We start from the raw sequence: 12,839 nt of genomic DNA, 5'->3' as shown, positions 1-12,839 counted from the left end.
ATTAGAGCAGGAAAGCATGTAATTGTGCTGAACAGGACTCCAGGATCATGTTTGGGAACCACTGCTGTAAGTTTAAAGAGTAATAATTATCAACAATTATTATCAAAAATAATAATAATAATTTATTAAGATGTAATCAAAGTTATTCAGAGTGCTTTGGTGTAAAAGTTATTACACACAAAGTTATTACAGGAAAATGTTTAAAAATATTTCAGTCTAAAATGTATTTTTAAAAAATACATTCAGCTTTATGGCATGGGTTTCCATGGCAGCTGCATGCAGGTCTTACATCACTGAGCATAAGCAGCACAATCGAGCATTGGAAACATATTCTATGGAGTGGCAATGTTTTTCTTGCTGATGAACGAGTCTGGGTTTTGAGAATTTGTACCAGGAGAATTGTGCCAAGTTTGGTGGAGGCGGTATAATGCTAAGGCCCCTTATTCCAGTGATGGGAAATCTTAATGCTTCATCATACCAAGTATTTTTGGACAATTTCATGCTTCCAACTTGATGGGAACAACTTGAGCCGTTCCAGTGCACAAAGAAGGCCCATAAAGGTGTGGTTGTGATGTAGAAGAACTTGACTGGCCTGCATAGAGCCCTGACCTCAACCCCTCTAAACACCTTTGGGATGAACTAAAACAAAGATTACAAGCCAGTCCCTTTTATCCAACATTAGAGTCTGACCTCACAAATACAGTTATGGTTGAACTGTGGATTCCCCCAGACACACTCAAAAGACAAAATCTTGTAGAAAGCCTTCCCAGAAAAGTGTGAGATGCTGCCACATCAGAAACCTTTTTAAATTTGTTGCACATATCATAAGAAATGGTTTCAATTTGAAGCCTTGCAAGTTTAAAACTTCCTTGGGTGTGTTAACAGTATTAAATGAAAGGGTTTTATTTTAATTCTGTATTAGTCATTTGTTATACAGGGGGCCTACCTGAATCTGAACTAAAAGCTGCATAGGCCCTTTAAGAGCTCTGCTGGCAAAGGGGGAAAGAGTTACTGGGACAGGTGACTGGAACCAGGAAGAGGAAGGACAGAAAAAGTTTGGCCTTGTGGAAGTGAGGGTGGTGGTGTGTTTGGGGTAAAAGGAGCAGTACAACCCAAAGCCTACCACTCTACATAGGAACTCATGTGCTCGGCCAAGGATTCATCCAAAGGAGTAAGACAAGCGCATGGAGGAACTAGAAGGTGGATTTCCTGTGACTGTCTTGGATGTAATTTGATGTCAGGCTTGCACCACCAGTGAGATCTGTCCTGGATTCTTTTTCATTTACTGCAATGCATTGCTAAGGACTTGTGGGACTTTGGGTTTGGACTTTGAGAGTTTGATGGATTTATGGGTTACGTGTTGTATATAGGGGTTGTATATATATGTGTGTTTGTGTGTTTGTCCCAGTACTGTAAATCACTGATTTTTTTTCCAATATAACTTCAAAAGGATTGTTTTTGTCTCTCCTGTCTGGGCTTATTTGCAAACTCTTCTACTCTTTTACATGGAGTATATGTTCCTCGGACTTCAGAAACTGTTTTCTTGGTTGGAGATTTACAAGGGGATTGTTACAAAGTGGTGCCTGTACAGGGATATACACTACAAGAGAATATTAAGAATTGTGAGTTGCAAATAGCCCAGTTTGTAAGGTTAAAATGAAAATGCAAATGGCTGACACTCAAGAACAGAGTCAAAGGAGGGCCAGGATGTAACTCCAGCTATCAGACCTGGACCCTTTGTACAACCCCAATTCCCCTATATTCAATTGAATACACTACAAAGACAAGATATTTAATGTTCAAACGGATAAACTTTGTTTTTTGCAAATATTCACTCATTTTGAATTTGATGCCTGCAACACGTTCCAAAGAAGTTGGGACAGAGGCATGTTTACCACTGTGTTACATCACCTTTCCTTTTAACAGCACTCAATAAGCGTTTGGGAACTGAGGACACTAATTGTTGAAGCTTTGTAGGTGGAATTCTTTCCCATTCTTGCTTGATGTACAACTTCTGTTGCTCAACAGTCCGGGCCTCTGTTGTCGTATTTTGCGCTTCATAATGCACCGCACATTTTCAATAGGAGACAGGTCTGGACTGCAGGCAGGCCAGTCTAGTATCCACACTGATTTACTATGAAGCCATGCTGTTGTAACACGTGCAGAATGTGGCTTGGCATTGTCTTGCTGAAATAAGCAGGGATGCCCCTAAAAAAATGTTACTTGAATGGCAGCATATGTTGCTCCAAAACCTGTACGTACCCTTCAGCATTAATGGTGCCTTCACAGATATGCAAGTTACCCATGACATGGGCACTAACACACCCCCATACCATCAGAGATGCTGGCTTTTGAAGTTTGCGCTGATAACAATCCGGACAGTCCTTTTCCTCTTTGGCCAAGAGGACACAACATCCATGATTTCCAAAAACAATTTGAAATGTGGACTCGTCAGACGACAGGACACTTTTCCACTATGTGTCAGTTCATCTCAGATGAGCTTGGGCGCAGAGAAGCCGATGGCATTTCTGGGTGTTATTGATATATGGCTTTCGCTTTGCATGGCAGAGTTTTACTTGCACTTGTAGATGGAGCGACGAATTGTGTTCATTGACAATGGTTTTCTGAAGTGTTCCTGAGCCCATGTGGTAATATCTGTTACAGAATGATGTCGATTTTTAATGCAGTGCCACCTGAGGGATTGAAGGTCACAGGCATTCAATGTTGGTTTTCTGCCTTGCCGCTTACATGCAGAGATTTCTCCAGATTCTCTGAATCTTTAGATGATATTTTGGACTGTAGATGATGAAATCCCTAAATTCCTTGCAATTGCACATTGAGAAATGTTGTTCTTAAACTGTTGGACTATTTGCTCACACAGTTCACAAAATGGTGAACCTCACCCCATCCTTGCTTGTGAACAACTGAGCCTTTCAGGGATGCTTCCTTTATACCCAATCATGACACTCACCTGTTTCCAATTAACCTGTTCACCTGTGGAAGGTTCCAAACAGTTGTTTTTTGAGCATTCCTCAACTTTCCCAGTCTTTTGTTGCCCCTGTCCTAACTTCTTTGGAACGTTTTGCAGGCATCAAATTCAAAATGAGTGAATATTTGCAAAATACATTAAGGTTTATCCATTTGAACATGTAATATTAAATATCTTGTCTTTGTAGTGTATTCAATTGAATATAGGTTGAAAAGGATTTGCAAATCATCGTATTCTGTTTTTATTTATGTTTTACACAATGTACCAATTTCATTGGAATTGGGGTTGTAACATTCAGGGAACCTGTTGGGGACTGAACTACTCTACATCAGAGAAGGAGTGAATAGCATTGGTTTGGGCCATAGAGAAATTAGGTCATAGAGAAATGGTGGCATTGCCTGGAGGGAGACAAGGTTATGGTTTTCATGGACCATAGTGCTCTGGCCTGGGCAATCAAATGTCCAAAGACCAGCTCCAGACTTACCTGCTGGATTCTGAGGCTGCAACAATTTAACTTTGGTGTTTACTGTCATAAAGGCTGCATGAACATCGTGCCAGATGCTCTCTCACGGGCAGTGAAGCCTGACCAATCACCAGTGATGGCCCCTTATGTGTCTACAACCCCAACTGCCTACACCTCTGATTTACCATCTTCTCTGGCTGAGATAGCACATGCTCAAAAACAAGATCAGACAGAACGCATTAGTTGGGAGATGTCCTTTATAGGACAATTCCTCCAAAGGCTGCTCCTTTAATGGGTAAGATCAACTGGTAGTGCCCAAGGAGATTTTCTCCACTATTTTCATGACAATCCGCTAGGGGATCACTTTGGCAGACTTAAGATACTGTTGCGGATTTTAGAGGTGGCCTGGTGGCCCACAGTCCGAAAAGATGTGTGGCAACGTGAAATTGTGTGTGATTTGCCAGCAGTACAAACCAGAGAACAAGAAACATGCTGGATTTTTACAGACCACTGAAGAGGAAGAATGCTGGGAATGGATTTTATGGGGCCCTTTCCTTGAAGCAAAAACTGGGGCCCCCAGTTTACCAGTCAGCTCCTCAGTGATGTGTGCAAGAAATGGAGAGTAGTACAGAACATGACCACCAGCTACCATCCTCAGGCCAACTTCACAGAGTGGGTTAACTGCACTCTAAAGACTATGATGGCCTCCTTTGTGGGTAATCACCATGAAGACTGTGATAAGTGGTTGTCAAAGTTCCTGTTTGTGATCAACAGCACCCAGCATGAAACAACAAGGCAAACTCCGGCTGAATTGGCCATGGGAAGACAACTGAAAGACCTGTTAGAAAGGCTAATTCATCAAATACCAGCACCTCATACTTGAATGACAACACCAGATGGCACGGGAGGGAAGGCAGAAAGTGGGAGTGGCCAGACAAAGATGTTGTCATAAAGCAGCTTTACAGGACAATCAGTATTCAGTAATCAGACTCATAAGGGGAACCCACCCTCCTCTGGTCGACACCAGATAGCAAACATTGTTACTATAAAGTATTATAGAACAAAGTGGGAAAAACAGGTGGGGCAGTGGTTAATTTGATTAGTTTATGAATATGCAGCTGCAGCATCAGCATCTGTAGGTTGAGGATTGCACAACATTGTACAGCAAGAAGCTCAATGGTGATCAAGCCGGTCCAGAAGGCTGGTGAGCAGTGGGCACCCGATCAAGGCAGAAGAGGCAGCATCATCAGACTCACAGGATGGGCAGCTATTCAACTCGGCAAAGAAAGGAAAGAAAAACACAGTCAGTCCTGTAATGAGTGATCACAGATTACAGTATTAACAGAGCAGCAGAGATTCCAGCAGGTCTAGATCTGACAGGGAAGATTCATTACCAAAGGCTTGACTATACACATAAATTTTTAGCCTAGACTTAAAAACTAAGGCTGTGTCTGAGTCCTGAACATTAACAGGAAGATTATTCCAAAGCTTGGGGGCTTTGTATGAGAAGGTTCTCCCCCTGATGTAGCTTTATTAATTCTAGATACCAGTAGTAAGCCAGCACCTTGTGATCTAAGTAGGCATGATGGTTCATAGTAGGAGAGAAATTCACTCAGGTACTGAGGGGCGAGTCCATTTAGAGGTTTATAAGTCAGTAGTAGAATTTTATAGTCAATGTGAAATTTAACTAGTAACCAGTGTAGGGTTGATAAAACTGGGCTAATATGGTCAAACTTTCTGGTTCTTATGAAGGGTCTGGCTGCAGTGTTCTGGACTAGCTGAAGCTTGTTAAGGCTTTTTCTGGGACATCCAGACAGCAGAGCATTATAACTTTTCTGCATCCTGTAGAGATGCATTTCTTAATTTAATAGTGTGCATTCAGTGTGTAGTGTGTATTCTTTAATAAGAGTGTATTCAATATTGTGGAGATGCAGGAAGGCTGTTTTAGTAATATTAGTTATATGTGCGTCGAAGGACATAGAACTCATGAGCTTACCCAAGGATTCATCCAAAGGAGTAAGACGAGCGCATGGAGGAACTAGAAGGTGGATTTCCTGTGACTGTCTTGGATGTAATTTGATGTCAGGCTTGCACCACCAGTGAGATCTGTCCTGGATTCTTTTTCATTTACAGCAATGCATTGCTAAGGACTTGTGATACTTTGTATTTTTTGGGCCTTTGGGTTTGGACTTGGAGTTTGATGGACACGGGTTACGTATTGTATATAGGGGTTATATATATATATATATATATATATATATACTGTATGTATATGTATATATATATATATATATGTGTGTATATATGTGTATATATATATATATATATGTATATATACTGTATATATGTATGTATGTGTATATATGTGTATGTGTGTGTGTGTGTGTGTGTGTTTGTCCCAGTACTGTAAATCACTGATTTTTTTTCCCAATATAACTTCAAAAGTATTGTTTTTGTCTCTCCTGTTTGGGCTTATTTTCAAACTCTTCTACTCTTATACATGGAGTGTATGGTCCTTGGGCTTAAGTAACTGTTTTTTGGTTGAAATTTACAAGGGGATTGTTACAAGTGGAAGCTGTTATAGCTGCAAAAGGTGGACGAACTGTATATATAAATGCCAATGGATTTAGAATGGGAGGTCATAAAAGCTCCTGTAGGTGTAATGTGTCCTAATACTTGTGACTTTTTACATCTCATTAGTTGAATTATGCAGAAATGTTGAAAATTCACATTATTCTCATTTTAATGAGCATATAATAAAGACTCAGCTGCAGTAGTACAACACATTTCCTAACTTTTAATTTGAAAGTTGGGAGGAGTAGCAAGATGATTGTGTGGGTTTTCATTGGGCTACAACTAGTTAATTCTCAACTGAGGAATGATCATTCTCAGCAGAGCAAGCACTGAGTTATGGTAGGAAAGAGTAAAATTTCACAAGGTACATTTTAGCAACCTCTGATAAAACCTGATAAAATAATATCCTTAGCTACAGTATCAAGCTTCTGTAGTGTATTTTTTATGGCTCTTTTGAGGACTGTAAAGAAAACTACTCTAAAAGCAGCATGGCACAGTGCAGGCATGTCTCTGTGGATGCAGGGCCCAATCTGCTCTGCCTGTCATTTTCCAAGCTCCTCTGCACACGTTCATTCAGATATGGCAAAAATGCATTTGGTAAGTAACATTGTTTTGATAATGTGCAAATAACTTGCTACTGTTGACCTACAGTCCGCAGCCAAAAAAAAAAAGTTACTGTCCATGCTATACATAAACTATTGATTTAAGATGACCCCCAAAACTGTAATATCACTGCATATCTTTAAGTAAAAAGTTTGTGTAAACTAAAGTATGTTTATATGCTGGTAGTACTATAAGTAGAAAAGTCAGTCCCAAGAGAACAGAATTTAGTCTTTCATACAACCAGGAAAATCCAGCTTGACCAGTTCACCAGTTCAAGCTATGTTTTGAGACCTGGTTCAACGTTTGACCATCAAGCTGGCAACTGTACTGGTTGATTAGTCAAATCTAGCTCTAGCTGGTAAGCTGGTTTCTGAGCTGGTAGACCAGTTCAGTCCAGCTCAGCTCCAGCTGGTAAGCTTGTGATCATTCTCGTTGACCAGTTAAATCTAACTCCAGCTTCAAAAGAGACAATGAGTGTGCTTACTTGCTTCTTCATCTTCTAGATGATGCATGTTCATATTTTCTGTTAAAGTGACTCAATGTTTTTTAAAGAAAGTCACAGCATGAAGTTTGAGTTGTACATTACATTTACATCACATCTTATTCTGTGAGTTTATTGGCCAGCTGCAAAGCAGACATTGCCTGATTCAAGTAAACCCGGAGTTTCCTCATTATCTGATTACCCAAGAGCACGTAAATGTGTTGATCGGATTACTGACAAAATCTGATTTTTTGTAATTAACGGATTAGTAAATGTAAATGCACTCAATATTTTACAAGATTTGGTGATCAAAATGTAATAGAAAAAAAATCGTGTTGCTGTTGTAGCAACACTTTTTTCAAAAAAAAGTGCTCACTGTCCACTAGAGTGAGTGTGAGCGCTCACTAGTGTTTATGTGGTGTTTCACTTCATTTATGGGTTAAATACAGAGGTGAAATTTCCCTGTTGTGGGACTAATAAGGGTCACGTAATGTTATTAATTGCAGACAAAACTAAACTTACTGCTGGGATAAATGGTTTTAAACAAATATAAAACAGTATTGTATTTAATAAATAGAGCATAGTAATAGAGCTTTACATATACAAAGCATGAACACATCATTAGACATGGGTACACATGGACAAAATTGTGGGTACCCTTTTGTGAAAGAAAAATTGACAGTGATCTCACTGTCTCACTGACAGATGAACTAATGAATACTGAACTAATAAAAGTAATAAAAAAGTGCTGAAAAAGAACTAATGAAAATCAGACACTGCTTTTAAATTGTGGTTCAACAAAATAAAAAAACACTTTTAATCATTTAAAACTAATGAAACTGGCCTGGACAAAAATGAAACTTTTTGAAGCAGTCACTACAGTCACTGCAATCAAGCAATTTCTGTGACTCTCAATAAGACTTCTGCACCTGTCCACAGGCATTTTGGCCCACTTTCATGAGCAAACTGCTCCATCTGTCTCAGGTTTGAAGGGTGCCTTCTCCAGACTGCATGTTTCAACTCCTTCCACAGATGTTCAATAGGATTTAGATCAGGGCTCACAGAAGGCCACTTCAGAATAGTCCAATGCTTTTGGCCATTCTTGGATGGTTTTTAGCTGCGTGTTTTGGGTCATTATCATTCATATTATCCATCTCTTCAATTTGTCATTACTTTTCCTCTTCCTGTAGACATTACATTTCTGAATAAAATGGTCTTGAAAACCCGTGTCCAGTTCCACTATCCTCACCTGTTTGTTAATGGCTTAGTGTATAGTGGAATGCTCATCTGTGCAGTGTAGAGCTGTTATCTGGATGAGATGTTCCTAATCAAGGACCAAAAACAATTAAGCACAATGTTTGACTAACAATTAAAATGGCTATAAAGTTTGTAATCTTTGAACTCATGAAAGCTATACTAATTAAGTAAGACTACCTTAATTTGGCCCAATGACCTGCTACAGTCTTGTGATTATTTGGTTTCTACAAAACATATGATATTCATCTCAGTCACAGACGCAAGTAATCTTACAGTACGTTTTCACTAGACAATGCAGGAAGGCATAGAGCATTTACTAATGCAAATTCAGAACTACCCATACCCTGATGAGTTTGTGTCACATGACAATAGCCATGAAAGTAAGACATTAGTCGCTTTACACTTCACTTCACTTCAGAAAAGATTTAAAATTTTTACACCTTGAACTTCTGTATCATTGCTACTCTCTGGATGAGTAAAAATTCAGTTAAACTCACCTGTCCCCTCATCTGACAACATTACAGCACATATGCCTCATGGCATCTTTAGGAGGTCAATCTTAGAAATGGATGTATAAACATGCAAAACTGTTCAAATGTCAAACAATTTAATATTAAATATATAATCATTCATATATATTGTAAATATGTAAATATAATTTAATAAATATAATTCAGTATTTTGATTATGAAATAAAGTGAACATACTTAAAATTAAGCTTATTACATTAAAATATAAATTTTTAAGGTTGATATTGAGAGAGTAATCAAGTATTACATTGACATTAAAAGCACTTAAATGTGTTTAAATTGTTAACGTTTGGGCCAAACAAACAGCTTTATGAATTGTTAGACTTACCTACAAAATTGAAATTGAAACTCTTCAGTAACTGGGCATGAGCCCTTCGCAAATTATCTCCTCTTCTTCTAAAAATTTTATATATGAACAAAAAAAAATAGAAGGGGATTAGCTGGCTAGCTTCATAGTGTATAACAAGTACTGTACAGAACATGGAATGTGACATCCATAATGTTTACACATTTAACATTAACAAACTTGGTCATCAGCAAAGTGCTATATAGTGACCATAATCACTGATTGAAATAATTTAAATGTTTATTGATGCTATAAATGTTTATTCATCATGTATTTTTAATAAATGACTAACAGGATTTGTAATACTGTTAATCAGTTTTTCTAATTATTATTATTATTTTATTAAGCTATTGTGGTGAAACCCTGCAACCGAGCAAGGCGGAGTAATTAATTAATTGAATAATAGATGCTAAGAGGTCACTGCCACCACCTTTGTTTAACCAGGGAGGTCTGGTTAGAGGGAGACAAAAACTGTCTGGCGATATAAGGGACACCTATGGGAGCATTGGGTGTGCTTTTTCTTGGTCGGCAGGTGCTTTTGGGGGCGCACGTGTGGCTGAGTTTGGCGTGCTCTGAGAGAATGGGCTGAATCTCCTTTGTCTGTGTCGGCGTGCACTGGGAGAGTCGAAGAAGATGTGGTTTTCAAAGGACTGTTATGGACTGGAGCTTAAAGACTGTCGTGAACTGGGACTCTGTACCGAAAATGAACGCAAGTGCTTGCTCCTTTCTCTCCCTCTCTACTCTCCCCTTGTGTTTGAGTTCTGATTATTGTGCTCCTTTTGATTATTACTTCAGCTCTTCTAGCCATATCTTTGTGTGTTAGTGTATACAGGCTGTGTAGCTTTTTAGCCCTTAGCAGTCATTTATTCAATTAGATGCTTTTGGATTGCAGAGCTCGCCTGATGGTTCAGTGTTTAATTTATGCAGGACACGTGTGGGGTTGTGCTGAAGTGGGATCATGTTACTGTGTGTAGCTTTAAGTGGGTTTTTTTCCCCTCTTTTTGTGAATGAATGAATTATACTTGGGACTGGCTAACTTTAACGGAATCTGTTTTATAGTTACATTCGATATAGTAGGGTCTATATTTTAATACAGTAAAATCTATTTTATATTTGTTTGAATAAAGTGATTGAATGCCAGATAATGTCCTCAGACTGTCTCCCTCTAACTGGACCTCCCTGGTTAAGCAGAGGTGGTGGCAGCGACCTCTTTAATCAATTGAATAATAGATGTTTACTCCACCTTGCTCGACTGCGGGGTTTCGCCGCATTGGTGGCAACGCTGGGATATTTTGTCCAGTAAAGTAAATACTCTGGTTGTTGGGATGGGCGGCAAATATGTCTGAGAAGGATTCTGTGACTGTTCAGGCTGATAGGCCTGCTGGAGAAATATCTATGCAACGACCAATTTTTATGCCTGACATTTTTACTGATGAAGGGTGTGAGTGGACGGACTGGCTAGAACAGTTTAAGGCAGCAGCAGAAATAAATGGTTGGGGGATTTGGAGAAGTTTATATGACTTTGCTTTTATCATGTAGGGCTCATGAAATTCATCATGGTCTTCCTGTAGAAGCGCGTGCTACTTTTCAAGGATTAAAGGCAGCAATGGGTAGGTATTTGACTTGGTCAGGAAGGTCAGAGTGGAATAGGATTGACTTTTCCAATAGACATACAGTAGACAAAATAGTCTGTGAGACTTTGGTATGCGGTTTGCAGGTTAGCTAAACAAGCTTACTCCAATTTGGATGTAGGCACATGGGATATTTTAGCCTTAGATCATTTTATTATACATGTGGGTGATGGGGACCTTTGTTTTCAGCTGCGTAGTGCAAATCCTGCTAATTTGGAAGAAGCAATTAACTTGGCAGCAGAGTTGGAGCTTATTAAAGATTTTGAAGAGCAGTGTGACTCTCGGGTACGAGGAGTGGAGTTAGATAAGGGGTCGGTGACACAAAGTCTCAGGAGCATGACATGCTGGCAGTAGTTCAGTCCTTAAGGAAAGAAGTATAAGAGTTAAAAGATGCTATTGGCCAGCCCTGTACTGCTGTAGGTGGCTCAGTTGTACAGAATAATGCTGTGAGGGGACTATACTGAAGTGAGATGTAGGGGCGATGAGGTGTATCCAGATGGGGTTAGAAGGCCCCAGCCTAGGGCAAGAGAAAGCCATGAGGCCAGGATGCCAAAGCTGTGTTGAGAGTGTGGGTGTGGTCGACATATTCAATTCAATTCAATTCAGTTCAATTCAGATTGCTTTACTGATCCCAGGGGGAAATTGCAGTTGTTACAGTTGCAGCCATTTATGTAAAAATAAACACTTTACTAATAATTTAAGACAATATAGAGAATTTACAGTATGTACACCAGATTTAAGTACTTAAGAATATAGTAAGGTGGCAGTGATTGTGATAGTAATATGAAACATCAGGTATAAAGCAGTTACAATTATTTAAATTATTTAAATTAAGTTAGTGTCCCTCTGAGTTATCGCACACACAATTATTATTGCACATATGAACAGTTTCGTACTGCGTTTGCGAATCACACACTGAGGGAGGAGTTATAGAGTTTGATGGCCACAGGTAAGAATGACTTCCTGTGGCGCTCTGTGGTGCATTTTCGTAGAGTGAGTCTTGAGCTGAATGAGCTCTTGTGTCTCATCACTGTGTCGTAGAGTGGGTGCGAGCCATTGTTCATAATGGCCCGCAGTTTAGACAGCGTCCTCCTCTCCGACACTGCCTTCAGCGAGTCCAGCTCCACACCCACAACATCGCCGGCCTTGCGGATCAGTTTGCTGAGTCTGTTGGCATCTGCCACCCTCAGCCTGCTTCCCCAGCATGCAACAGCATAGAGGATAGCACTCGCAACCACAGACTCATAGAAGATCTTGAGCATAGTCCGGCAGATGTTAAAGGACCTTAGGTGCCTCAGAAAATGGACGACTTTGGCCCTTCCTGTAGAGGGTTGCTGACCACTCTGTCCGACACACTGCTGCAGGCGTACGTACTGTGGTCTGCCAGTCAGGTAGTGAACAATCCAGGACACAAGGCGGACATCTACCTGCATCACTGTGAGCTTATCACCCAGAAGAGTGGGCCAGATGGTGTTAAATGCGCTGGAGAAGTCAAAAAACATGACCCTCACAGAGCTGGCTGGCTTATCCAGGTGAGCATAAACTCGGTTGAGCAGGTAGATGATGGCGTCTTCAACTCCCAGGCGGGGCTGATAGGCAAACTGGAGGGGATCTAGAAAAGGCTGGACTATGGGTCGGAGCTGATCCAAGACGAGCCTCTCCATGGTCTTCATGACATGAGACGTCAGTGCCACTGGCCTGTAGTCCTTGGTGTCACTGGGTCATGGCATCTTTGGGACAGGAACAATGCAGGATGTCTTCCACATCATGGGGACCCTCTGTAGACTCAGGGTCAAGTTGAAGACATGTTGAAGTACTCCACAAAGTTGGGTGGCAAAGGCTTTAAGCACCCTGGGTGGAACCCCATCAGGGCCTGCAGCCTTGTTTGTGTGGAGTCTCTTCAGTTGTCTTCTCACCTGGTCAGCAGTGAGACGCACTGTAGAGGTGGTGGGTGGGGGAGGGATG

The sequence above is a fragment of the Pygocentrus nattereri genome, chromosome 13, assembly GCF_015220715.1.
Source record: "Pygocentrus nattereri isolate fPygNat1 chromosome 13, fPygNat1.pri, whole genome shotgun sequence".
In the NCBI taxonomy this organism is placed as follows: domain Eukaryota; kingdom Metazoa; phylum Chordata; class Actinopteri; order Characiformes; family Serrasalmidae; genus Pygocentrus; species Pygocentrus nattereri.
The sequence above is the reverse complement of the archived record's forward strand: the minus strand, read 5'-3'. Positions refer to the sequence as shown.